General features: G+C 38.6%; 1 protein-coding gene across 5 annotated transcripts in view; it reads left to right on the forward strand.

The window, feature by feature from the left end:
• The first annotated feature begins 1,265 nt into the window (after positions 1 to 1,265).
• Ralgps2 (Ral GEF with PH domain and SH3 binding motif 2) overlaps positions 1,266 to 27,230 on the forward strand; it is a 142,522-nt gene continuing 116,557 nt past the window's right edge. For all 5 annotated transcript variants that reach the window (XM_004853371.3, XM_004853373.3, XM_021265365.2 and 2 more), the window contains exon 1: positions 1,266 to 1,425. The gene's annotated coding sequence lies outside the window, so the exon portion shown is untranslated. The remainder of the gene's footprint in view (positions 1,426 to 27,230) is intronic.

Genomic DNA, 27,230 nt, shown 5'->3' on the forward strand with positions numbered 1-27,230 from the left:
TTACCATTAGTCTGATTTCCTTTTTTTCATATCATTTGAAAAAAAATGGGAAGGGGAAAGTTTTTGGTTTCTCTGCTTGTCCCAGTGATTTCACCATGATTTGATATTTTCTTTGAAAGTGAAATGGAATAAAAATCAATCACTATGAACTTTGTTTCCTGTTTGTTTGTTCTTAACTTACCTTTGGGTATGTGCACTTTAAAAAAGTAACCCTCCCTATTTCAGAGAAGGGGATTGGAGAGCATTTGCTGATACTGTACTCAGTGGAGAAAATAATTAGCATTCTTCAACGTACAAGATTATAAGCAGTTCAGTATAGTGGGTATTAAAAGGAGGAAAAATCAAATGAGAACAGTCAATTCAGGTCCTACCAAGTTTATACTCGATGCTGGTACAGTATCCCTTCCACATTTTACTGCGCATTGCCCTTCAAGGGCTACAGATCATCAAACAATCATCCAAACCTTCCACCCACAGTCACACTGCATCCAGTGGTGCTAATTTTAAGTAGGCCACCCGTGAGGAGGTGCACCCTCTGCAACAATACCCTTCCAACATTTATAACAAACCCATTCTTTTTTCGTCCAGAGGAAACATTTAATATTTTAGAGCCATGATCGTGCAAAGACATGAAAATACTATTCACCTGGAACTCATCAATTTCGCTCATTCAGCCGAGGGTAATAGCCCGCACAACACCTATAAAGGTCTACTTTAACACTCCCTAGTCTTAATGAGAGGACCGATCACCATAATTTATGATCCCACGGCAGGGGGTGACTCTTCACATTTGCGGCCCCCTCATTTGTCCGCTGTGACTTCTAAAAACACCGCCAGCGTGGGCTGGATATTTGATCTTAGGGCCAAGTGTTTCCAGACTTTGTCCTCGGGCCTTAAAGGTGAGGTGCCAGGCGCCGAGGCCGAACACCCCCGCGCCGGGTGCGGGCGGGGTGGAGGCCGCCCCACCTGTCCGCGCGCCAACCCCTCGCTCTCCGGGGTTCGGACCGGCCGCCTTCCCCTGCGGCAGGGGCTGGGCGCCGCGCGCGCGGCGTACACCGGTCCCCGGCGGCCGTTGGGCTCCAGGGGGCCGCAGCGCGGCGAGCGGGAAGCGCGTGGGGCAGACCCCGCCGGCCGCAGCCCTCCGGGGCTCCCGCGAGCGCGCTCCGTTGGTGCGCGCGCACGCCCCGTTCCGCCCCACCCGCCCGCGCGGCGCGCGCCCCCGCCAGGTCCGCTCTCCTCCTCCACCCCCGGCGCGGACGGGGTGGATCCGGCACAGTCCCCTCCCCCGAGCGCAGGCGGCGGGCGCTGAATGAGAGACCCAGGCGACTCGGGCGGGCGTGTGCTACCCCTGGCGGCTGCGGCAGCGGCGGAGCGTGAGGCCGGCGTCCCCCTTCCATCCTCCGAGGCGACCGCCGCGGCTGCCAGGTCGGCGCTGCGGCCGCGGGGCGAGGCGGGGCGGGGCGGGGCGGGGGCGGGAAGGTGGTGCGCGGCGCCCCCCGGGCGGCGGGGAATGGCGGCGGCGCGGGCGCTGCGGTGTGCTGTTCTCCTCGCCGCGGGCCCGGGGCCCCGGGCTGCTCCCCTCAGCGCGGAGGGGGCTGCAGCGCTCCAGCGGGCCCAGGCGGGCGCCAGGGGCCGCGCCTCCTGTGGCCGCTCGCTCCGGGAGTCAGCCGCCGGGGTGGCTGTCGGGGGACGCGGGGACCCCCGGAGTCGCCGCGCCTCGTGGTGCCCCCCCGGGTGGCGGAGGCCCCCGGCGTCTCCCGAGCGGGCCGGGGGGCGCCTCAGCCTCTCAGGTGAGCCGGAGCCCGCCCCGCCCCCTCGGGACCCGCCGTGCCGGCCACACCTCCTCCCCCGGCCCGGCGGCTGCACCCTGAAGCCGCGGTCGGAGTGACCTGTTGCGGGAACGGCCCGCAGCCCGAGTCGCCGCCAGCCCTGGTGCGCGGCGGACGCTGCCCGCGGTCGGCTTGCTTTGGGGCCAGGACCGGGCATGCTGAAAAGAAGGGAGATTCCGGATGTATCTGATCAAACACTTGCAAAGCTGCGATATCTGTGTGCAAATATCCGGAATTCCACTGCGGTGTCGGATTAGGGAGGCTCGTAAACACCAGGCTTACGAGGTGATGTGGGAGGAACTCGAGCCGCGACAGAGCAGCTAATATCTGGAAAATTGCCTAAACTTGTGCGGAACTGAATTATCCCCACGTTCACCGTCTGACCCCCGCGAAGCTCTTTTCCTGTAGCTGTGTCTTGTGTAGACGCAGGCCAGTTTCAGTGTACGTGGGCGTGTTTGGGAAGAAGAGGCGAGCTGATAGGAGCTACCTTAGTACAAATGTTAATTTGTTTGAGCTGGGAGGGGTGAGAGAGGTGGAAAAAAGGGCACCGATGTTAGCTGTGGAGGAGGGGCAAGAGAGGGCCACATTTCTGTTAAGCGCCAAAAAGAAATACCTAATGCCCACTGTTGAAGACCATAAAGTGGAAACAGGCAGCAATTAATGGCGCTTCATTATGTGCACCAGAATTTCCCCCAACACTTATTTTCCTATCAGTGTTTATAAGTTGACTTTATTGTTTTAAAATATTTACCATCAGATCGATTCGTGTTCAAGTCTCTTTGAAGATGACCATTAGAATTTTGGGAAACTTTTCACTACGTTCACGCAAAGTATTGTAGTGACACAGATCATAGCTTGCTAGCTATAAATCCTGTTCCACCGACATAATTACGCTTGTATAGGCTGCAGGGTCATAAATATAAATGAGTATGTTACTCTTAGTGCTGAACATCTTAGTCGAGTATAGAGTTATAGTGGTAGTTACAACCAAACAAAATTATTTTAATAAAAAAATAACCTGTCAGGTTTGTAGGCATGATGTTTATCATGGAGCATCAAAGATTTGGAAAATAACTTTTCTTAGCCAGATCTATAAATCAGCTGCATTCATTAGATGCCATTTTGAATAAGTAAATGTATTTTAAACGTAATTTTTTAAAAATTTCAGTATAATTTTGAAATGATAGGGTGATCTGTTCTCATTCTAACTTTAATGGAATTAAGGAATTTCAAGTTTTAAAATTCTCTGAAAATACTGTTCACTTTGCCTAATTATTGCAGATTTTAACAGAAATTTAAAGATACTGGTCAACTATCAAGATTGCAATATACTCGTCTGATACTTATTTGTAATATCAGAAAGAATACACCAAAATTTTGAGAGAAAATATAACTAAAAAACTGGCTTCGTGAATTAGATACACATGAGCAATGTATTTGTATGTATTTAAATTCCTAGTGTGTACTTTTAAAGTTCTGTCATTATAGTTGAGATAGTAATTATGTGTAGTGAATGATGAATATATAGGTGAAATTATTCTATTAGAGACACTTACGTTTTGGTCCAGAAGGATAGTTGATACATTTGTTCATTCTACACATATTTATTATCTAGCACTTGGTGCTGGTCCCTCAGATGTTGGGAATACAACAGGGAAAGAAGACAGGTCTGTGCCTGGAAAGAGGTTAGACGATAAATGAGGAAACCCGTTAGTTTAAAAGTTTAAGGAGCATACTTTTTAAGAGCATTGTTTGTGTTTTTCCCACTGAAAATAGAGGGAATTATTACTTAGGGAACAAAAGTATTAAGACACTTATTTTTAAAACACACTTATGTTTATACACATTGGGCATCTGGTTTCCAAGTATTCCAACGATAAATATTCTACCTGAAGTCAGTTTACATGTGGTTAAACAGCTTTAGTCTTTTGGTTTATATAGTTAAATGAAATGTTTACTGAAAATACTGTCTCTGCTCACTTGTTTGTAAGGGAGTCTACTTTTTTCTAAGTTTAAAATTTTAAAATAATCATTTTTTTTCTGAATGAACCAGTGCCTTATTGTTCTCCCACAGAATCTCATAAGCCACTGTTGCTGAAATCAGATCGCTTTCTGTTGCAATTAAAATATGACAGACATTGGTGTAGTTCTTTGCAGATTTCAAGGCTTTTTATATTAAATATATTTTTATATTAAATATTTTATTCTCATTGGCTGGGTTGCAAGTAATTAACATCGCCACTCTGTAGGCCTTGTCTCTATTTTAGATCAGGAAACTAAGGTTAGGAGATAGTAAGCACACTACCAGTAAGCAAGCAGTAAGCCCAAACTGCGCTCCTTAGTATGAGAGTGATGTTCCTTGCCAGGTGTGCTGGATATAATCCCAGCACTAGGAAGGCTGAGGCAGGAGAAGTGCTGCTTGTTCGAGGCCAGCCTGGGCTACATAGAGACCCTTTCTCAAAAAACCAACCAAATGAGTGTGATAGTGCACCTTAGGAGTGGTGGGGGACGACATCAACATCTGGTGCCATAGTTAAGTATTTAATACACTGCAGTCTGCTTCTCTACAAATTTCTGAATAACTTTTAATCCTTAAAGAAAGCTGTAAATTGAAATTTAATTAATGAAGCTTTTGTTAAACTTTAACCTATTTTTTCTTCTAAACATACTACTTTCTTTTGCTGGTATGGAGTAGCAGCAAGTAGTTTGGATTTAACTTTTTTTTTTGGTACTGGGGAACTCTTGTGCTAGGCAACCTCTCTACTGTTGAGCTAGAGAGTCTTGCTAAATTGCCCAGGGTAGGTTCAAACTCTGCAGTCCTCCTGCCTGAGCCTCCAAGAATCTGCGATTATATACATTTAGTCCTTATTTACACTTTCAGTTTCTCACACCAGAGAAACTATTCGGTATTTATACATATGTGTCCTATTTATTTCCCTTAAGAGTATCGCCTCAATGTGCATCCACTTAGCTATACATGTCTCTAATTTCTCATTTTTTAGGGCTGAGTAGTACTCCATTTTATAAAAAAACCCCACATTTTCTTTATCCAGTCTCCAGTTGATGGGCATTTGGGCTGTTTCCAAGTTTTAGCTATTACAAACTGTGCTGCTATGAACATGGGCACACATATATCACTGTGGTATGATTCTTTTAATTCTTTGGGGAAGATCCCCAGCAGTGGAATAGCTAGGTCAAATAGGACTTCCAGTCCTAGTTCTTTGAGGTATCTCCATACAGATTTCCACAGTGGTTGCACCAGTCTACACTCCCACCAGCAGTGGAGCAGGGTTCCTCTTTCCCCACAGCCCCGCCAGCATTTGTCATTGGTTGATTTCATGATAGCAGCCATTCTTTCTGGAGTGAAGTGGAATCTCAGCATTGTTTTCATTTGCATCTCTCGAATGACCAGTGATGTTGAACATTTTTTCATGTATTTATTTGCTATTTCTACTTCCTTGTCTGAGAAAAGGGGCAAAGGGGAAGGAAGTGGGAGGGCTAGGGGAAAGGATAGAAGGGAATGGGATTAATATGAGAAAATGGAAAAATAGGAACAAAATCTTTGTAAATAGGGAGGAATGGAGGGGTTGAAGGGAGGGCTGGGCAAGGGTGAAAAATAAGAACCAAGAGAGATTATGTAAAGGTGCAAATTTCCAATGATGAATGTCATTATATTGTATACCTAAAATGTACCAATGATTAGAGTGAATAATCGATAATGTAAAATAGGAAGAAAAGGTCCAAAGGGGTAGGGGTAGTGGGAGGGGCAGGGGAAAGGAAAGAAGGGAAAGGAAAAATGATGAGAAATGGAACAAATGGAAATAAATTCTTTGTAAATAGGGAAGGGTGGAGGGGGTGAAGGGAGGGCTAGGAATGGGGAAAAAATAAGAACCAAGATGCATCATGTAAAGGTACAATTCCCAATGAGAAATGTAATTGTGTTGTGTACCTACAATGTACAAATAAAAGAATTTAATAATTAAAAAAAAAAGAATCTGGGATTATAGGAGTGCAGTGTCTTGCCCACTTAGGTTATTTTCAGTGGTGTAAGTTTTTGAGAATAAGATGTGTGATCCTGTCTTGAATATGAAGTTTGTAGTTTGTAATGGTTGTATTTGAAATGAGATTGTCACTTTTATCTAATACTGCAAGGTTTTGTGTTTGCTTTTCAACTTTCAATGAAAGAGTAAATTAGATGGCTTGAAGCCACCTGAGTCTTAGTGAAAAAACTTTCCCTCCCAAAGCTAGATGTGTTGGCGCACGCCTGCAATCCCAGCACCAGCACTCAGGAGGCTGAGGTGGGAGAATTGCTACCTAGCAAGTTCAGGGCCAGCCTGAACTACTCACAGACCAAAAAACCAATCAATCAGACAAACAAAAACTTTCCCTCTCAGGTCTTGTTCTCAAAGCAGTCATTTCGACACATTTATCTATTTCTTCTGTTTACTTCCATATCCTTTTTGTACTGTTTCAGCTTTTGTTTTGAGACAGGGTCTCACTATGTAGTCCAGGCTGGCCTTGAGCTCTCAGAGATCCTCCTGCCTCAGCCTCCCATGGGCTGGGACTACAGGTGTGCACCACCATGCCTGGCCAATTTTAGATATCTATTGGCTTTACACTGTGGAAAAGGAGGCTGTGTTTTAGGATTCTGATGCCTCCTGAACTTCCTCTTACAATGTAGTTATATCATGCTTTAAATCAGAGTTCATTGTGTATATTATTATGATGTTGTAAATGTGTTGTACCTTGCAGTGTACTGTTTTGTTTTTTGGGGTTTTTTTTGTACTGGAGATTGAACTCAGGACCTCAAGCTTGCCAGGCAGGCACTGTGCCACCGAGCTACATCCCTGGCCCTGCAGTATACTATTTCTTTAAAAAAATTTTTTTAACTTTTTATTTCTTTCTTAGTTTTTTTTTTTTTTTGGTATAAATAAGAATGGAGGGGTTGAAGGGAGGGCTGGGCAACAGTGAAAAATAACCAAGAGAGATTATGTAAAGGTGCACATTTCCAATGATGAATGTCATTATATTGTATGCCTAAAATGTACCAATGATTAGAATGAATAATCGATAATGCAAAATAGGAAGAAAAGGTCCAAAGGGGTAGGAGTAGTGGGAGGGGCAGGGGAAAGGAAAGAAGGGAAAGGAAAAATGAGAAATGGAAAAAATGGAAATAAAGTCTTTGTAAATAGGGAAGGGTGGAGGGGGTGAAGGGAGAGCTAGGAATGGGGAAAAAATAACCAAGATGCATTATGTAAAGCTACAATTCCCAATGAGAAATGTAATTGTGTTGTATACCTAAAATGTACCAATAAAAGAATTTAACAAAAAAAACCCCAAAACAACATTCAACTGTGTGTGTGTGTGTGTGTGGGTGTGTGTGTTACTCAGGATAGAATCCAGTGCCTTGGTGGTTCTAGGGAATTGCTCTCATCACTGAGCTACATCCCTAGTCCCAGCTTCCCTTGTTTTTTTTTTTTTTTTGGTACCGGGGATCGAACTTGGGTCCCTCTGCTTGTGAGGCAGGCGGTGGAACCACTGAGCTAAATCCCCGGCCCTCCCAGCTTCCTTTTTTGTAAAATGGACATAATAGTACTTTCTCCAGAGAATCCTTGTAAGGGTAAGTAAGAAGGTGTAAGTAAAATGCTTACCTGAGTGAGTTCTTCATTCTTTCGCTTCACGATTTTGAAGAGCAAGTGTAATTACAGCTCTGCTTCTCTCGTTTCTGAGGTTACTCTAGATCTCTAGGGTTTCTGGAGTAAATTATTTGTTAGGCCCCCTTCTAGCCTGATTTAGATCCCCAGCAGTTGATTAGAACTTTTCTGGCCCCCTGGAATTACTTTATATAATAATCTGTATGTTTTATATTGCACTTCCGTGTATTGCTGAACCTTTGAAGACCATTTAGGGTTTTGTAGGTGGTGGATGAGTACATATTTTAGGTTGATTGACAAAGCTTTTATCCTATAAGTTGTCATTAGGATAACCTCTACTGGTTTCCTCTACAGTTTTGATTTGCTGATATATTTTTGTAAGTTTGTGTGGTTAAGATTGTCTCTTAAAGTGAGGGACAGGAGTAAGTCTTGTAAAAGAAACCTTTTGAGGTTCTTATAGATGTGATATTCCATCTCTTAAAAAATTTTTTTCTGTGAGTATAGTACTTGAGACTGTTATCATAGAAGTATTATTATTCACATCCTGGTGAAAGACAAAAATGTTATATGGGAAAACACAATAATGTAAGATAATATGTAATTATGTGTCAGGTAGAAGAGCATCACCACTTCACAAGAGAGATGGCTCATTGAGAACAGGAGTGGTCCTTAAAGTCTTTAAGTGCTTCATTTAAGTGGAAAAAAAAATCTTTTGCAGAACAACATGACTGAAGATATGACAATAAAAATTAATCTTTTTGGCATACTCTGGATGAAGGGCTTATTTGGGTTGAGGTGGAAAATGCAGATAGACAGATACAAAATTTTATTTTATCCCATAGTACTCCATTGTATTTAAAAACCACGTCTTCTTTATCCACTCTTCAGTTAATGGGCATTTGGACTGTTTCCAAGATTTAGCTACAACAAATTATGCAGCTATAAACATATATCTGCATATATCGCTGTGGTAGGATGCTTTTAATTCTTTTGGAAAGATACCAAGAAGGGGAATAGCTGGGTTGAATGGAACCTCTCATTTTAGTTTTTTGAGAAATATCCACGGTGCACCAGTCTGCACTCCCACCAGCAGTAGAGAAGGTGTCCGTCCCTGTCTGCACCTCCCCCCCCCCCAGTCTCACCAGCATTTGTTATTGGTTGATTTCTTGATAGCAGCCATTCCTTCTGGAGTGAGATGGAATGTCAGTGTTGTTTTAATTTGCATTTCTTGAATGACCAGTGATGTCGAACTTTTTTCATGTATTTATTTGCCGTTTCTAATTCTTTATCTGAGAAGTGTCTTTTTATTTCAGATGCCCATTTTTGCAATGGGTCTTTAACTTTTGGGGGTCTGACTTTTTTGAGTTCTTAAATTTTCTAGATAATAATCCTTTATCTGAATAGCTAGTAAAAATTTTTGCCCACTCTGTGGATTGTCTCTTCACTCTGTTGGTGATTTCTCTTACTGTGCAAAAACTTTTTAATAAGATGAGGTCCCAGTTGTTTTCTTTGTAGTATTTCCCGTATGGTCTGGGTTTTGTTCATGAAGTATTTGCCTACTCCTATGTCCTCAAGCGTTCTACCTGTTCTCTCTTCCAGCAGATTTAGTATTTCTGTTTTAATATATAAGTCCTTGGTTCATTTCGATTTTAGGTTAGTGCGTGGTGAAAGATATGGATCTAGTTTCGGTCTTGGGCATGTGGAAAGCCAGTTTTTTCAGCACCATTTATTACAGAGGCTATCCTTCTTCCAGTGAAGGTGCTTGGCTCCTTTGTCAAAGACAAGGTGGCTGAGTGTGTTTGGAGTTGTTTCTGCATTTTCTAGTCAGTTTCATTGATCCTCAAGTCTGTTCTTTTGCCAGTACTATGCTGTTTTTATCACAGTAGATTTGTAGTATAATTTAAAGCCAGGAATTGTAATACCTCCTACCTTGCCTTTGTTGCCCAGAATTGCCTTTGCTATTCTGGGTCTCTTCTGGTTCCAAATGAATTTTAGGATTGTTTTTTCTAATTCTGTGAGATATTCTATTGGTATTTTGATTGGGATTGCATTGAATCTGTGTAACAATTTTGGAAATATAGCCATTTTCACTATATTGGTTCTTCCTATCCAAGAACCAGGGGTATCTTTCCGTTTTCTGATATCCTCTTCAGTCTTTTTCAGAGTACTGTAGTTTTGAATGTAGAGGTCTTTTACCTAGGTATTTTATTATTTTGGATGTTATTGTGAAAGGGATTATTTTTCTAATTTCTCTCTCCATGAGTGTTATTTGTGTACAGAAAAGCTATTGACTTTTGAGTGTTGACTTTGTATCCAGCTATGCCCTTGAATTTGGTTATCAAATCTAAAAGTCTTTTGGGGGAGTTTTTGGGGTCTTCTATGTAGAATATCAAGTCATCCACAAATGATAATTTAACTTCTTCATTTCCTATCTTTAGTCCTTGTATTTGTTTCTCTTGTCTAATTGCTGTGGCTAATGTTTCCAGAACTATGTTGAACAAGAGTGGTGATTCTTGTTCCTGATTTTAGAATGAAAGCTTTGAGTTTTTGTCCATTTAATATGACGTTGGCTGTTGGTTTGTTGTAGATGGCTTTTATCAGATTGAGATAAAGACCATCTATACCAATTTTCTGTAGGGTTTTTTTTTCATCATGAATGGGTGTTGGACCTTGTCAAATGCTTTTTCTGCATCTATTGAGAGGATCATACAGTTTTTGTCCTTGACTTTATTAATATAGTGTATTACATTTATTGATTTGCATATGTTGAACCATCCTTGTATCCCTGGGATGAATCCGACTTGGTCATGGTATATAACCTTCTTGATAATTTGCTGTATTGTGTTTGCCCAGTATTTTATTGAGGATTTTTGCATCCATGTTCATTAGGGAGATTGGCCTGTAATTATCCTTTTTGGTTGAATCTTTCTTTGGTTTTGGAATGAGAATAATGCTTGCTTCCAGGAATGAATTTGGAAGTATTGTTTCCCTTTCGATTTCATTAAAGAATTTGAGGAGTAGCAGCATTAGGTCTTCTCTAAATTTCCTGTAGAATTCAGCAGTGAATCCATCAGGGTCAAGGCTTTTCTTTGTTGGTAGTTTTAAAATTACATACTCAATTTCATTGACTGATACTGGTTTATTTAGATTTTATATATCTTCTTGATTCAGTTTTGGTGATTCATATGTATCTAGGAATCTGTCCATTTCTTCTGTATTTTCCGTCTTATTAGAATACAGGTTCTCAAAGTAGGTATTGATCTTCTGGATCTCTGTAGGATCTGTTGTGATTTCTCCCTTTTCATTCCTAATTGCCTGGATTGAGTCTTTGCTTTTTTTGATAAGGTTGGCTAAGGTTTTGTCAATTTTATTTAACCTTTCAAAGAACCAACTCTTTGATTCATTGATTCCTTGTATTGTTTTCTTAGTCTCCCCTGCATTAATTTCTGCTCTGATTTTTGTAATTTCCTCCCTCATAAGAGCTTTGGGCTTGACTTGCTCTTCTTTTTCTAGAAGCTTGAGGTTCAACATTAGGTTGTTTATGTAAGCCCGCTCTTTTCTTGATAGGGGAATTCACCACTATAAATTTCCCTCGACTGCTTTTAGTGCAACCCGTAAGTTCTGGTATGTTGTATTGTCATTATTGTTTAATTGTAGAAATTTTCTGATTTCTTCAGTTTCATCTGTGACCCATTGGTTGTTCAGAAGGGTGTTATTTAATTTCCATGTGTTTATGAAGTTCTTGTGTGTGTGTGGTTTTTGGGTTTTTTTTTTGCTGTTGATTTCCAATTTCATTGCACTGTGGTCTGATAATATGCATGGGATAATTTCAATTCCTTTGCATTTACTTAAGCATGTTCTGTGAGCTAGTATATGGTCTATTTTGGAGAAAGTCTTGTGTGCATCTGAGAAGAATGTATTCTGATGTTGTGGGGTGGAACACTCTGTAGACATCTAAGTCCATTTGTTGATAAGTTTGGTTCAATTCTGATATTTCATTGTTGACTTTTGTCTAGTTGATCTGTCCATACGTGACAGTGGGGTATTGAGGTTGCCCATTACAACTGTATTAGTGCTTAAATGATTTTTCATGTCCATTAATTTTTTTTATATTGTTGGGTGTGCTGCTATTTGGTGCAGATATATTTAAGATTGTTATCTCTTCCTCTTGCGTTGTTTCCTTTACCAGGATATAGTGACCTTCTTTGTCTCTCTCTCTTTTTTTTTTTGGCGGTACCAGGGATTGAACTCAGGACCTTGCACTTGCGAGGCAGGTACAGTGCCCAGAGCTAAATCCCTGGCCCCTACCTTCTTTGTCTCTCTTTTTTTTGTACCGGGGATCGAACTCCAGTCCTTGTGCTTTAGAGGCAAGCAGCAGAACCACTGAGCTAAATCCCCGGCCTCCCTTCTTTGTCTCCTAATCAGTCTTGGCTTGAAATCCACTTTGTTTGCAAATAGAATTGCTACCCCTGCTTTTTTCTGGTATCCTGTTGCATGGAATATTGTTTTCCATCCCTTGACTTTCAGTCTGTGAATTTGTTTTTCAATTAAATGTGTTTTTCTTGTATGTAGCAAATTGGTTTTTTGTACTGCGGATCGAACTCAAGACCTTGTGCTTGTGAGCCAGGCTGTGGCACCACTGAGCTAAATCCCCAGCATGCAGCATATTGTTGGATCTTGCTTCTCGATCTGTTCTGCCAGACTTTCTTTTGATTGGTGAATTGAGTCCATTAACATTGATGGTTATAACTGATTATGTATTACCTGTCATGTTATTTTCCTGCTGTTGACTTCCTTCTTTCCTTTTCTTTTTATTTTCTTGCCTTGCCTGGTGGATTCATTCTGTTGGGGTTCATGGAGTTGTAATCCTTGTTTCCTTCTAGAATAGCCTTCAGAACACTTTGGAGTGCTGGTTTGGTGGTCATGAATTTCTTCAGGTGTTCTTTGTCATGGAATTATCTTATTTCTACATCAATTTTGAAGGATAGTTTTGCAGGGTACATCAGTCTGTGTTGGAGGTTGTTTTCCTATAGGGCTTGAAATATTTCACTCTAATGTTCCCTTGACTTGAGAGTTTGTGTTGAGAAGTCTGCCGTGATTCTGATGGGCTTTCCTTTATAGGTGATTTTTCTTTTTTGTAACAGCTTTTAATAGTCTGTTCTTGTGTTGAATTTCTGGAATCTTGACTATTATATGCCTTGGGGAAGACTTTTTTTGATCATGGCTAATTGGAGTCCTATATGGCTCACTTATCTGTGTGTCAAATTCTTTTTTACATGTTTGGGAAGTTTTCTGCCATTACTTCTGAGAACAGTTTTTTTATGTCATCTGCTTTATCTCCTGCTTTTTCACTGACTCCAATAGATCTTATGTTATTCTTTGCATCATCTAGCAGCTGCTGGATTGATTTCTCATGGTCCCTTGCTATATATATATATTTTTTTGGTACTGGGGATCGAACTTGGGACCTTGTGCTTTTGAGGCAGGCAGCAGAACCACTGAGCTAAATCCCCCCCCCCTTTGCTATTTTTAAGAAACCTCTCTTCATGATTGCTAACCAAAATCCTGGCTTCTGTATCTGATATTCTGTCTTTACATTGGCTCATTCTGCTGCATATACTTTCTGTGGGATTTTTAATCTCCTGGATATCTGTTGAAATCTGTTTAATAGAATCCATTTCTTTCCTATGCTGGGCGTTCATTGCTTCTATCATGTTCCTGAGCTCCTCTATTTTTTTTATCTGTATCTTTCATTCTGGTTACCATCTCTAGTTATCTGGGAAATTATTTCTGCTTTGATTTTTTTTCTAGAGCCTCGTTCATCTGCTTTGTTCTGCTGTTACCGCTTCATTGAGTCCAGGTGGGTGGCTTTCATATTGTTCCACTTCATTTCCCCGGGGCTTTGCCTTTGGTGAGCTGAAAAGGGGGTAGGGGGTTGCATCTTATTTAAGGGTCTTCTCATTTTCTTTTTTTTTTTTTAAGTTTGATTGCTGAGTTGATGCTTATAAGTTGCTTATGGTAAGTAGCTTTATTGCCAGTATTCAGAACCCTTAGGAAATGGCTACTTCTCAGATGCGTCTTCCAATTGTAGCTAGCCTTTGGGTTTTGAATCTGTTGCAGGATCCTCCCTCTTCAGTTTACTGGGGATGAGACGTTTCTGCGTATTTGGCCCAGTTGCCAGTTCTTTGGCACTGACCTGTAGTTTTTTGGGTTTTTTTTTTTTTCGGTACCGGGGATCGAACTTGGGAGCTTGTGCTTGTGAGGCAGGCACTGGAACCACTGAGCTAAATCCCTGGTGCCCCCCCCCTTTAATGACCCTTAGGCAAGCTCAGTCTTGGTATACCAGGAGGAACAACTGTTTAGCACAATTATGTCACCTTGGCTAAAGTAGTACAGTCAATAACAATAGCATCAAATACAGCCTAGAAAATGACAAGTTGTAGCCCTTAATACGGCTTTTTTACCCTTGGGAAGAAGATTTAAAAGGGGCTAAGGAGTAGAAAACAAAAATAGAAGAGGAGGAAGAGGTTAGAAGCAAGGCTGGAGGACAAACTGTAGGAAACTGGTGATAAAGACAGGTGGGAAAGAGAAAAGGAAAAAGTAAAAACAAGCAACAGAATGACAGCAAAAAACTAGAAACTGATCAAACAATCAAGAAAAACTAAACAAAACAAGAACTAGAAAGGAGGAAAAACTGAGAAAAAAGATAAAAAACCCCAAAACGTCCAATTCAAGTTGTGTCTCCACTGTCATTGTTAGGCAGTGTGGGCAAACAGAGTCCAGAGCCAAATTGATTAATCCCAGCAAGCTATCTGCAACTTCACGGTGGGGTAGTGGATAACCCCAGCCAGCCTGCCCCTTTAGTTCCTCTGAAGTTCAGGCTGGTTTCTGGCTATGAGGCTGGAACTGGATTCTTTGAGCCTACAACGATCTATGTGTCTCCTGCCGGCTTGAACTCTGCTCCCTGACTTCCTGCTGACTTGAATTCAGCACCTGCACCAAGTCAACGGAAGCCACAAGATGGAGTCTGCCCGTAGTTGTTCTGAGCTCTAAGCTCAGTTGGCCCCTCCCAAAGATGGCTACCAGCCAGTCACCCTCTCCTGGGTAAGGTTTGAATCTGGACGACTCACCACCGGTTGGGTTGTATCCCGGTGTGTCCATTGGTCTGTTCCACTGGTGTGTTCCTCCATGGAGGCCTCTGGGGTCATCATTAGTCACTGCGCATCTGCAGTTTTGCCCTGCCGTTCCTTTGCAGAGTCCGGCTCTGGGAGAGAGTGCTGCTTGGTACCTCCCTCCTCTTTGTTAAAGTCTCTCTCTTTACTCTCCCTGTAGACCTTAATTCTTGCCTCAGATCCTTCCTGGGTCCTGCGGACCCTCTTCCCTCCTCCTCCTCATACTGCTTACATTCCAATGTAAGGACACCAAGTCTCAGAGAAGCTCTTTCTCTGCTGCTCACCGCTCTGCCATCTTCCCAGAAGTCCTGCAGTTGTATTTGGTAGGGTAGAACTAGATTATTAAACCCTTAGAAATGAAGCAGAGATGAACACTGAAATAATCATACATACTGCTGACTACTGACTGTTTAGCTTCTTGCTCTGTTTTCTTTCTTTTTGAGGTGAAGAAAGTTTGTAAATGAAAATTGGAAAAATCCAAACTGTTTAGAACTGTCTTCCTTTTAAAAAGAGGGGGAGGGTTTCTAGTTACACGTGTTAGATAATCTTCCGAAGAAAAGGCTTAAAACAACAGTGATAGGAAGTAGTGTTAATAAATTTTATGTTGACTTTTCCCCTTCAATTTCTCTTACTTAGTCCTAGCTAATTATATAGCAGGAAAGTATTAAATATAAAGCTTTTGTATAACCATTAAGAGAGCCAGAAGGTGAATGGTAGAACTCATTTGCCAAAGATCTTTTAAGATACCCCTTTGGATTTTTTTGTTTTTGGTACCGGGGATCAAACTCGGGTCCTTGCACTTGCCCAGCAGGCGGTGAAACCACTGAGCTAAATCCCCGGCCCACCCCTTTGGATGTTTGAATTCTGACTCTTATCAGCTGTATGAGAATGGTCAAATTGTTTAACTAATGTCTCATTTCTCATCTGTGAAATGAGCATCCTAATGATGCCTTACTTCATAGAAGAGATGACTGAAAACGACACATACACAACTTTTTAAAAAATGCTACACAGATAACAAATGTTCATTAAATAGCTATCTATTGCTGTTTCAGTTTTGTTTACAGTGAAAAGATTCATAGTAATTAGAGTTATTCTTAACTACAGTTTATCTACCTACAGATTTGATCAATTGTACTCCTATATATGGGCAGGTAAGCAAAGTAGTGTACTATATAAGGCATTAAAAAAGATTGTCTTAAAAAGTATAATAGTACTTGCTACTTATTTGGGCATTTCATAGATGCTCAGAATTTTATCTGCATCAGTTCATGGATCTTCATGATAACCTGGTGAAGTAAGTACTAGTACCTTCATTTTAAAGATGAAGAAATAGGCACAGGGAAATTAACTAGCCCACAGTTGTATATGTAAGTGGCAGAGATAGAATTTGACTACAGGTGCTGTAGTTCTGGAGTTTTTGTTGTTAACATCTAATTCCTTTTTATTTCTTATTTTATTATTATTATTACTAGTATTATTGTAATTATTATTATTTTTTTTTTTGGTACCGGGGATCAAACTCGGGTCTTTGCACCTGCGCAGCAGGCTGCGAAACCACTGAGCTAAACCTCCAGCCCATTATTATTATTTTTGATGTTACTGGGGTTTGAGGCCACAGCCTTCACACTGTGCTACATCTCCAGGCCTTTTTATTATTATGAAACAGGGTCTTGGCTAAGTTGCCCAGGCTGGTCTTGAACTTGTGATCTTCCTGCCTCAGCCTCACATAGTGCTGAGATTAACAGGTGTGTATCACCATCCCTGGCTTTCTTACCTTCTTAAATGGTAAATAAGAAAATATTTTTAACTGAATGGAAATGAAAATATTGTGCTACGTATCAGAATTTGTGGGATGCCACTAAAACAGTACTTAATGGAAATAATTTATAGCCCTGAATTCCTGTATTGGAAAAGAAAAATTTCAAATCAGTCACTTTCATTTCCACTTCAAGTTAGTGAAAGAGCAAATTAAACCAAATTAATTACAAGGAAGAAAATGATAAATATCAATATGAAAATTACAGTATTTCTGCTTTCTCTTCATGAGACAAAATCAGAGCAAACATTGCTTTTTTTTGAGGGGTAGTGGAAAGATCAATAAAATTGACAAAGCTCTGACTAGACCAGACAGATTGGTATTGGGAATAACAGAGGTGTCATCACAGATTCTACAGATAGTAAAAGGATAACAAAGGAATATTATGAACAACTTTATGCCTATAAATTTTTCAACAGAGATGAGATACTTTCTGTGACAGATATATAACTAAACTTCAAGAATAAATAGACAAACTGAATAACCTAGTATCTGTTAAAGAAGTTGAATTTGTGATTAAAATACTCACAAACAACAAATAATAAAAAAACACTTTAGGCCCAGGTAACTTTATGAATAAGTTTTGCTGAACATTTAAGGAAAAAATAGTACCAGTTCTACACAAACATTTCCAGAAAATTCGAGAAAAGAGAATTCTTTCTAGTGTATTTTGTTAGACGAGCATTAACCTTATATTCAAACGGACATGAGAAGACTACACAGAAGTACTCCTCATGAACATAGATACAAAAATTCTAAACATGTTTTAGCAAACTGAATGCAATATTTATAGAAAAGATAATCCATCATGACCAAGTGAGGTTTATTTCAGGAAAGTAAGGTTGAATTAAAAAATTTTTAAAATACTCATTGTCATTTCCTATATTAATCAACATTTTAAAAACCCACATAATCATCTCAGTACATGTAACAAACAACATTTGAAAATCTAACCTTCATTCCAGATAATAACTGAGCAAAATAGGATTGCACACGTCAAACAGGGTTGTGTATTAGCTGATGAAGATAACCACGACACACACCTGTAATCCCAGTGACTAGAGAGGTTGAGGTAGGAGGGCTACAAGTTCCAGGCTAGACTGGACAACTTAGACTCTATGTTAAAATATAAAGCTTAAATAATAATAGCTTAGTGGTAGAGCACTTAGATATCTAGCATGTGTGAGGCCATGCACACATACACACAGAATTCATTTGGAGCATCGTCTCTTTACCTAGCAGTGATTTATTCTTCTGGAGACTTTACCATCACTGACATCTAGTGGATAGAGGTCAAAGCTACTGCCAAACATCCTACAGTACATAGCAAAATCTTCCTCAATAAAGAATTAACCAGTCCCAATCCAAATGTCAGTAGTCCCAAGGTTGAGAAAACCTAATTTAGAATATCTAGAGTCAGTTTAACTGCTTATTATTTGAATTCTATTATTACACATTTTTGTGTTGAATGTGTTATAGATAAAACAAATTGCTAAACAAATGCAGAAAATTGTGTCTTAGGTCTCTGGGAATGTGTGGATGATATGTTTATGAGACCATGATTTATGGAGTGATTATTTTCATATAGCCACCTGGGATTCTGTGTTGTAGTACAGGTATTTCTTTTCATATCTCTCTCTTTTTTTTTGGCACCGGGGATCAAACTTGGGTCCTTGTGCTTGCGGGGCAGGCAGCAGAACCACTGAGCTAAATCCCCGGGCCTTTTCATAGCTCTTTAAAAAGTATTGAAGCACCGTCACCACCATACACATAATTCTCCAACGTAGTATAATAGAGACTATCAGTAAAGCTAAATTATAATCACTTGATTAAGATTTAATTTTTGTTTGTTTTAAAAATAATATTTGAAGTTTGAAATTTAGCTTTAAGATTGACTAAATAAAAAGGCCTGCCTAGCTAAGTTTTTTTTTTGGCCAGTGTTCTATAAACAGGCCAAGACCCTGGTTCCCTGATCAGATATTTCAGCATTTTTATATGATGACACTTGGAGCTTAATAGTTTCTTCTGTTTTCATTTTACTTTTATTTTTCAATTTATTTTAGCTGGTATATTACAATACAAAAATTGTAAATATGGGGTACCATGTGATATTTTGATACCTGTCTACATTGTATAATGTTTAAATATCCATATCTGTTCAAACATTTCTTTATGGTGGAAACACTGAAACTCCTTTTTTGTAGTTTTTTGAAATACACAGTACATTATCACCTTTTTCCATTTTAAAAGAGAAACTCTAGGAGAAAAGGTATATTATAGTGGAGGGAAGGGCAATGGTTTGGATAGGATTGAAAACATTGGCTCCTAATAAGTTGTTTGTGAGAAGTGGTATTTTTCAGAATTTAGTAATAATTGGAATTTTATCAATTCAGTTTGATTAGGGTCTTAGATAATAGCTTGCTACTATTACAGATTTACATAAGCTGCTCCAGAAGCTGATGGCTACATGGCAAGATTTGGTACATGTGCAGAGGTGGAATGCAGTTTACCTTTGTCTCTTATTTCCATCTGTTGTACTAAAGTGGTGCTTTCTGAAGTAGTCTTTTATTGTTTCAGAGCAGAGATTGGCAAATTTCTAGTAAATAATCTAGGCATGGTAAACCACAGTCTCTGTTGCAGGTATCAATTTTGCCTCTGTAGGATGAAAGCAGCCATAGACAATAAATACATAAATGGATGAGTGTATCTGTGTTCCCGTAAAACTTTATGTACTAAAATGGGGCTAGATTTACTTTGTCAATTTCTCTTCTAGGCCATCAGCATTTTCTCTTTGGAACATTTAGTTTTGTCTGCTTAGTCTCCCCAGTGGTGGCTGGTTGCAAATGGAAGAAAATGATACCCTTTTACTTGAAACTGCTCTACTTTTATTTAATGGCTCTTACCAATGATGGCATGGAATAAGTGAATAACAAGAACTTTAAGTGAGAAGTAGAGTGATAAAGCAGCCTTTGCTCCCTTTTTTAAAAGCCTATATGCAAATAGTCAACAAATTCTGGCTAGCTTACCTTTGAAAAAAGTCTCTAGAATAATGATAATAATTATTGTTATTATTTTGGTGGTATTGGAAATTGAGCTTCAAGCAATGCTAGGCAAGCTTTTTACAACTGAACTACATCCACAGACCTTTTTTAAATGTTCATTTTGATAGGGTCTTGCTAACTCGCTCAGGCTGGCCTCCATCTTGTGGTCCTCCTGTTTCAGCCTTCTGAGTAGCTGGGTTATAGGTTTCTACCACTGTACCTGATGCTTTGCTGTTCTTGAGAGCACTCCATCTTAACTTCTCTGAGCCTGTTTCCTAAATTTAATATAATAATGTTCATTTAGGTGGCTATTAGAACAAGTGAAGCACACCATTCTGGTCTTTGTAACATCTCACCGTCTAAACAGGAAACCACCTTCTCCTGGTCACGGGGTGTCCAGCAACTAATGCGGTAATAATTGTCTCTTCAGAGACCTGGTACTCTTCACTTCTCAATAAAAATATTTGGGTGGAAAACTGGTTGTAAATTTACTAGAACATCTTTTGAAATCCTTCTGCTGAAATTAAGGTGTATGTGTAAATAGTTGTCCTTTATATCCATGGGGATTTGGTTATCAAAATCTGTAGATTCATGTTCAGTTTATAAAATGGCATAGTATTTTCATATAACCTATATGTCTTCTGTATAATTTAAAATCATTTCCAGATTACTTATAATACCTAATTCATTGTAAATGTTATATAATTATACTGTTTTATTTCGGGGATAATGACAAGGAAAAGTCTGTACATGTTTAGTAGAGGTGCAGTTTTTTTCTGAAGAATTTTTAATCTGCAATTGGTTGAATCCAGAAACATGGAATCTGTTTATCCTAGTTGAAAAACAGGATCTTAACATTAGCCAGTGGGGGTCTTTAGTATTAGAGCACATGATTTTGGGGGGGACAGTGTTGGTGAGTTGCCAATAGAATTTCTGGCTTTCACAGATTAACCCTTGTGGTTTTTCATTGTTCTGTGAATGACTGGGAGGGTACATGTCATACGAAACTTGTGGTTGTCAGCACAGGTTTGATTCTAGTCTATTACCCTGTAGGCACATCTCAGTGTAATTTGTTGATCTCTACTGTTTTGTGTAGTAACTTTTGTTGCTGGTACTGTTATCCTGCTGCTGGAGCTGACTTCTGGTGGCCAAAGAAAAGAAAATTATAATAAATATAGAAGGAGGAATTTGGAGTAAATTAATGAGTAAAATGCGGAATTCTGTGATGGCTTAAATTCATAATGCAGTTGAGTATACAATGTATATGATAATGTAAGTATAAATTATTTCATACTTCTTAGAATTATTAAATGCTCAAAAAAGTTAAAAAAATTATTTATACTTTAGTGTTTTATGTGCCATAGTAGTCTCAAATTTGGTAGTATTCTTAAATCCTCACAATATCAAGGATTTATTGTACTTGAAGTTTTCACATAGGTTGAATTCACATTTGTTGAAATTTATGAATTTAACAGGACCGAGTAGGAAAAAAGTAGGGATGAGTGATACAGTCTTGGTTTCTTCTTCAGTGTTTGTCTTTTTCTCTATATACCTTCTGAGTGAAACAAATAATTTTTGATAGTCCATTTATAAGGACTTGTCTTTTCATTTGGGTACAGGGTAAAGTTCAGGCTTTTCTTTTACTGTGACAGACATCTTCTTTTTACCTGTTTCTTCAGACTCAATTCCTCATGAGGCATTTTGCCCTCTGCTGTACTTGAAGTGTTGACAGTCCTCTTGAGTATGATCAAGGTTCTTACTGGTCCTAACTTTGTACAAGCTATTGCCTTTGCTGTCTGTGTTCCTGATGAACTATTAAAAGCAAAGAGACAGGAAAACTAGGTATTTTGCCTCCTGCCATTCCTTCATTTCTACAATAAAGATTCAAGTAAGAGTTTGTAGGGAAAGATAGTTTGGCGTTGCAGAATGTGTCAGGGATTAGCAAATAAGATTGCAATTAAGACCTGTTTTTGCCATTAACTGGTTATGTGAGCTTGGCCAGGTCACATGACCTTAGCATTGAGTTGATACTCTCTTATATAAAGTCAGGAGATGGGAATAAAGCAGTGTGCTAGCAAGCTTGCTTCCTCCCTTTTTATTCCATCCTCTTCGTTGATTTTGGTACATTTGAAAGATATGATACCTTTTTATCACTTTACAATAAATTCCTGTGGCTGTGATTCTCCAAGGGAACTGGGATGGAATAATGCATGCCCTGTGATGAGGGGGGCAGGGATCAAAATGAAGACTTGAGGATTTGAAATGCATCCCAAGTTGAGATCTTCAAATTACCTTCCATCTCTTAAGTAACATTTATCTGTGTTTTTGTTTATATTAGTATGAAGCAAAATATGCGTACATATGTAGGTAGCTTAGTTCCAAAAAGCTGTTGTTGAGCCTGTCAAGGCATTAGTGTCACTAAAAAAGTGACTATCGCCATCTGTTGGTGGGAAGAGTTGTACTTTTTGTTGGTTGTGTAGCTTTCTTAGTTTGTGTGAAATTTTGCAAGTTGTGGAGTTTCTTTATAATTTAGGAGAATTTAGAGTTGTCCCTCATACTTTTTGTTTTGAAATAATTTCAAACTAATACTGAAGTAGGGGCCGGGGATTTAGTTCAGTGATTCTGCTGACTGCCTCGCAAGCACAAAGACCCAAGTTCATTCCCCGGTACCAAAAAACAAAACAAAACAAACTAATACTGTAGTAAAGTTACAAGAAGAGTGCATTAGGGTGCCACAGAAACAACCATAGGATGTATGTGTATATATACAAATTTTATATGTTTATACCCCTTATATGCTTATATAATACATCTTGATTTTAATATATAATCTTTACATATAGAATATTTTATTTTATATACGCACTATACATATATAAATACGTATTTGAAACTGATTCATAACAGAGGCTGAGAAGTCCCTAAGATATGCTATCAGCAATCTGGAAACCTAGTAGAGCTGATAAGTAATTCAGCTCTCCTAACATGCTCCAGTCTCTTCTCTGACCATTCCTAGGTTCACAGTGACACACTCTGCCAAATATTTAAATATTTCTGATTCATTTGGATTGTTTTCATGCTTTAAATTGCTAGTATTGTATCAGTATGTTGGTTTTTAAAAATTTCAAACACACAGTATTGTGAGTTAAGTAGACTCTGAAGGACCAGTCTTTTGAATAGAGAATCTGACCCAAATGCACACATAGTCACCAAAAATAACAGATAAAACTAGTGTTTGGAACATAGTTTATCTTTTTGCTTGTGCTTCCTTTCTGTTGTCTGAATTTCTCATTAACCTATATTCATATTTTGGGCCAGGTGGTTTAAGAGATCTCAAGAGTTCTTTTAGAATTACTTAGCAAATTATCTTTACTGGATTTTCTATACAGGAGATAAAAAATAACCTGTAAACACATTATTTTATCGATTCTTCCCTTTTTGATGTTTAACAGTCTTTTAATTTTGAAAGTCTTTTTCTACAGGTCCTTCAGTTTCAGGCCAATTAAGTATATAGAAATATAGCCTGTCTGGATGTAGGCTGGTTTAAAAATGGTTAGTACAACAAAATTGTATCTGTAAAGACCTATGTGTGGAATCTTTTTTTATTTAGTTTAAGATAAAACAATTTTAATTCCAGTGAATAACATTACTTTTAAGCTTTTCTTCATACTTTGAAAAAAATAATATTTAATGATAATGAGATACTTTTTTTTTTTTTTTGCGGTGCTGGGGATTGAACCCAGGGCTGCATGCATGCTAAGCAAGTGCTCTTTCACTGAGTGGCATCCCCAGCTCCACAAGGCACATTTTACATGTGCCAGTTTTGTTCATCGTAATATTCTAATTAAGTAGGGTTGTCAAGATAGTTATATAAGTGAAATAGTGGTTTTTTACTGTCTTTATTATCTTCTAATTTAGACTGTTTTGAAAATTATCTTTCTCATACATCTTGAATATGTGCCTAAAATACTTAGAAATATATGTCTGGAAAATGTAAATAGATGTTTTAACTTAAAACCATAGTTTGGTAATTGATCTAGTAAAGTTAGCTGGGAAATGATTTAGTCAGTTGTCTTTTGCATGAATATATGTACACTAATTTAAACATTACCAAGGATTTTTTGTTTTGTTTCTTGCAACTGAGGTGGTGTGTGAAATTGCTAAGCCTGTCATTATGATTGGGTTACAATGATAGATCCTTTTCCAGAACTTCCCTCTTTTTTTTTCCTTTCAGTTTCAGGATGTTTTTACTCATATGAATTGCTGTTCTCTGATTAAGAAGTAAGTGTAGCTTAGAATATTTTTTAGTTCTAAAGGTTAATGATCTTTATTTTAAAGGACAAGGGATAATTTTATGTGATGTACTTTTGAATAAATTAACAAAATAATGTATCATTTATGGTTAATCTGTATAGGTGAAGCATCCCTAATCAGAAAATCTGAAATGCTCCAAAATTTGAAACTTTTAAGTTGCCCTACCTAAACTGAAACCTGAACCACTTCTGGTTCCCAGCATTTCGGATAAGTCATCTTAAGTGTTTTCACCTCTTCTGTGCCTGTAGGAGTGATACTGAACAAAGAGCTCCGTGGCTTTGACCGTGAGCACTGTCACTTCTTGGTTGATGCTGTACCCTTGGGGCACCCTTCATGATGACCCAGATGCGGAAAAGGGGCAGGGATGCGAGCCCGTCCGAGGCTGCTACACTTGTTCCCTATGGCCTCGTGGCCAATGAGGAAAAAGCTTTTTATTATGTTGTTTTTAATCATGGGTCTTTAACATTAAGGAACTCAAAGATCATTAAGGAGAAATAACAAGCAGTGAAAATACAGGATGGGATTCTGATAAGAGCCAAGAGAAGCTCAAGAGTGGAAGACTAGTGAACTCCGTGGGAAGCATTGGACAGGGAACCCTTTACAACCCCAGACCTGCTCTTCTAAAGTATGTCTTAATGTCTTGAGCCTTGTATGGTTGGCAGATAGCAAACATAACCTCATTTAGTGATTTCAAGAGGTAACTGCAATTTCATTAAACTTTTTGTCACAATATCAATTATATCAAAACCAAAATATATTGTTACTCATTAACATTTTGATGGCTTTAATTCCTGAGGCAAAGTATAGTACCTGGGGTATTTGGGACTAATCTCTAATTTTCTTACATTAAAGATAAAGAAGGCAGTCTAATTTTAGCTGTCAGACAAGATGAAAGTGAATTTTCCTTAATTCTGTGACACAGGCCATTTACGTTTGAGCCTCTAATGAGTATCATATAAAATTTGTACCTTCAATTTTTATTTTAAAATAAACGTTAAAGGAAAACTAACTCTGTAGTAACTTTTAAATATTGAGATTGCAGTTATGGTGTGATCATTTTACCCTATTGTATTTTTTTGGTTGAAACTATAAGAATATGAAAAAATGCAGTTTCTGTTATTGAACCTGATACTTACCACTTTTGTGTTTCTTTTAAAATGTCCACTTGAATAATTATTTTATTTTTCATTAATTTAAAAAAAATGTTTTGCTGTACTGGGGATGGAGCACAGGACCTTTGTACTAAAGAACATCACTAGGGCACGCACCCCCCCTCGTCATCTCAGTAACCTAGGCTGGGCTCACATTTGTGATGCTTCCTTCCTTAGCCTCCCGAGTGCTGTGTTTACAGGCACGCACTATCAGGCCCAACTACATTTTTTGAGATGGAGTTTTGCTGTGTTGTTCAAGTTGGGTTTCAGCTAGGCTTAAATGATCCTTCTGTCTCAGCGTCCTGACAGCACCCCCCCCCCATTTTAGTAATGATGGTGGGGTAGTGCTAACCGAGGACCTTGTACATGCTGGACAAACACTGTACTACTGAGCTTGCATCCCTCTCCTGATCTTTTCTTTTTTTTTTTTTCTTTTGGTGGTACTAGAGATTGAACCAAGAGCTACAGCTCTAGTTCTTTTTATGTTTTTATTTTGAGAGGTCTTGCTAAAGCACTGTGTTGCCCAGGCTGGGCTCAAACTTGCTACCTTCCTGCCCAAGCCTCCCAGAATGCAGGAATTACAATCATGTGTCATGATGCTCAGATATCCAAAGTTTTGATACAATGAATTTCCAGGCCAGGAGCACCTAATAATTGCATTTTATTACCAATTTCCTTATAGTAAATAGTTTTGCTTAACTCTTTTAGAGTTTTTGTTTTTTGTTTTTTGGGGGTTTTTTTGCAGTGCCAGGGATTGAAGTCAGGACCTTGCACGCTTGCAAGGCAGGCGGCAGCACCACTGAGCTAAATCCCTGGCCCCTAGAGTATGTTTTAAAAAACTCTTTTAGAGTATGTTTTTAAAAACTAGAGTATGGAGACTGGGGGTTTAGCTCAGTGGTTTTGCTGCCTGCCTTGTTTGTACCTACAATTTGATAATTGAGTTCTGTGAACACTTAACAAGGAACTAGATCAAGATTTCCTGTTTGGGGAATATATTGCTTGGAAAGAGCCAAAATATCTTTTTCTGGATTTAAATCCAAGAGACAGCTAGAGTAAGTTAACTGTCTTCGGAAGTTGAAAAGAGTAGGTAGAAACCAAAGAATTTAATAATAAAGCCCTTGTGATGTTGGTAGTCATTATGAATGATTGTGCCATTTATAGCATGAGGAAAAGTAAATAAACTGTTAAAGCATGTATTTATCTTTAATTTGCCTTGAGACACACTAAAGAATAAATAAACTCATGTCTCTGTCTTTCAGGATTTGTAATATTTTTATACTATATGAACCTCTTATAATTCAGCATATTAAATGCTATTATAATTGTAGTACATTTATTAGTATTTATTAGGAATGTTTTCCTAAGGATATGTTTTGCTATGTTTGTACAAAATGGATTTTAATATGACCTCTGTTTTTGTGGAATATTTGAATGGTTGTTTAAAAGATCCTTGATTCTTTGATTATAGTTTATAAATGTATTATGTCATTCCTAACTTGTATTGCCTCACTTTCAGTAAATAATGGTAATAACATTTATATATTTAATAGATAGAGTGGGTTAAAAATAAAATTCTTTTCATAATTAAATTAAAATTGAAATCTTTTTCTTCACACTAGGGGGCAGTCTTGATTTATGAATTCATGTCATACCTAGTCTATGCATACAATATGGAATGAAATGAAATTATTTCAAAACATTCCATTGCAAACTGGCTGATATTGTCAAAATTAGAATTATCTCCCAGTACCTGGGAAGCTGAGGCAGGAGAATTGCTGTGAGTTCAAGGCCAGGGTGGGCTAAATAGTTTAAGGCCAGCCTGTATGGAATAGTGAGACCCTGTCTGAAAACAAATATTACAGCAGTGTAAAAACAAGTTCATCTTTAATAGTAGTGTAAAATAAAGACAATGAAGCTAATAAAATGAGATGGTGTATAGTGGAGGGAATTACAGTATATCTGTGCTTTATTCATTTTTACATCAGTTTTCTAAATGGATTCTGGTGGTTTTGAAATCTCATTACTTCAAATATATTTTTTTAAAAAACAAATGTATTTTTTACCTTAAAAATTCTAGCACAGTGTTCTGCTCTTAGCAAGTGCTTAGGCTAATCTGAAGAAATGAAGATAAATTAAAGATATAACTGAAAGTTGCTATCATAAGAAATAACTTTTAAGCATTTCAAAACCTTGAGCATGTTGTATTCCATCTAGGAAACAGATTTGGGGCATTCTTACTCATTAGATTTA

The sequence above is a fragment of the Heterocephalus glaber genome, unplaced genomic scaffold, assembly GCF_053883595.1.
Source record: "Heterocephalus glaber isolate CG9 unplaced genomic scaffold, H.glaber_assembly_v1.0 deba00001600, whole genome shotgun sequence".
Classification (NCBI taxonomy): domain Eukaryota; kingdom Metazoa; phylum Chordata; class Mammalia; order Rodentia; family Bathyergidae; genus Heterocephalus; species Heterocephalus glaber.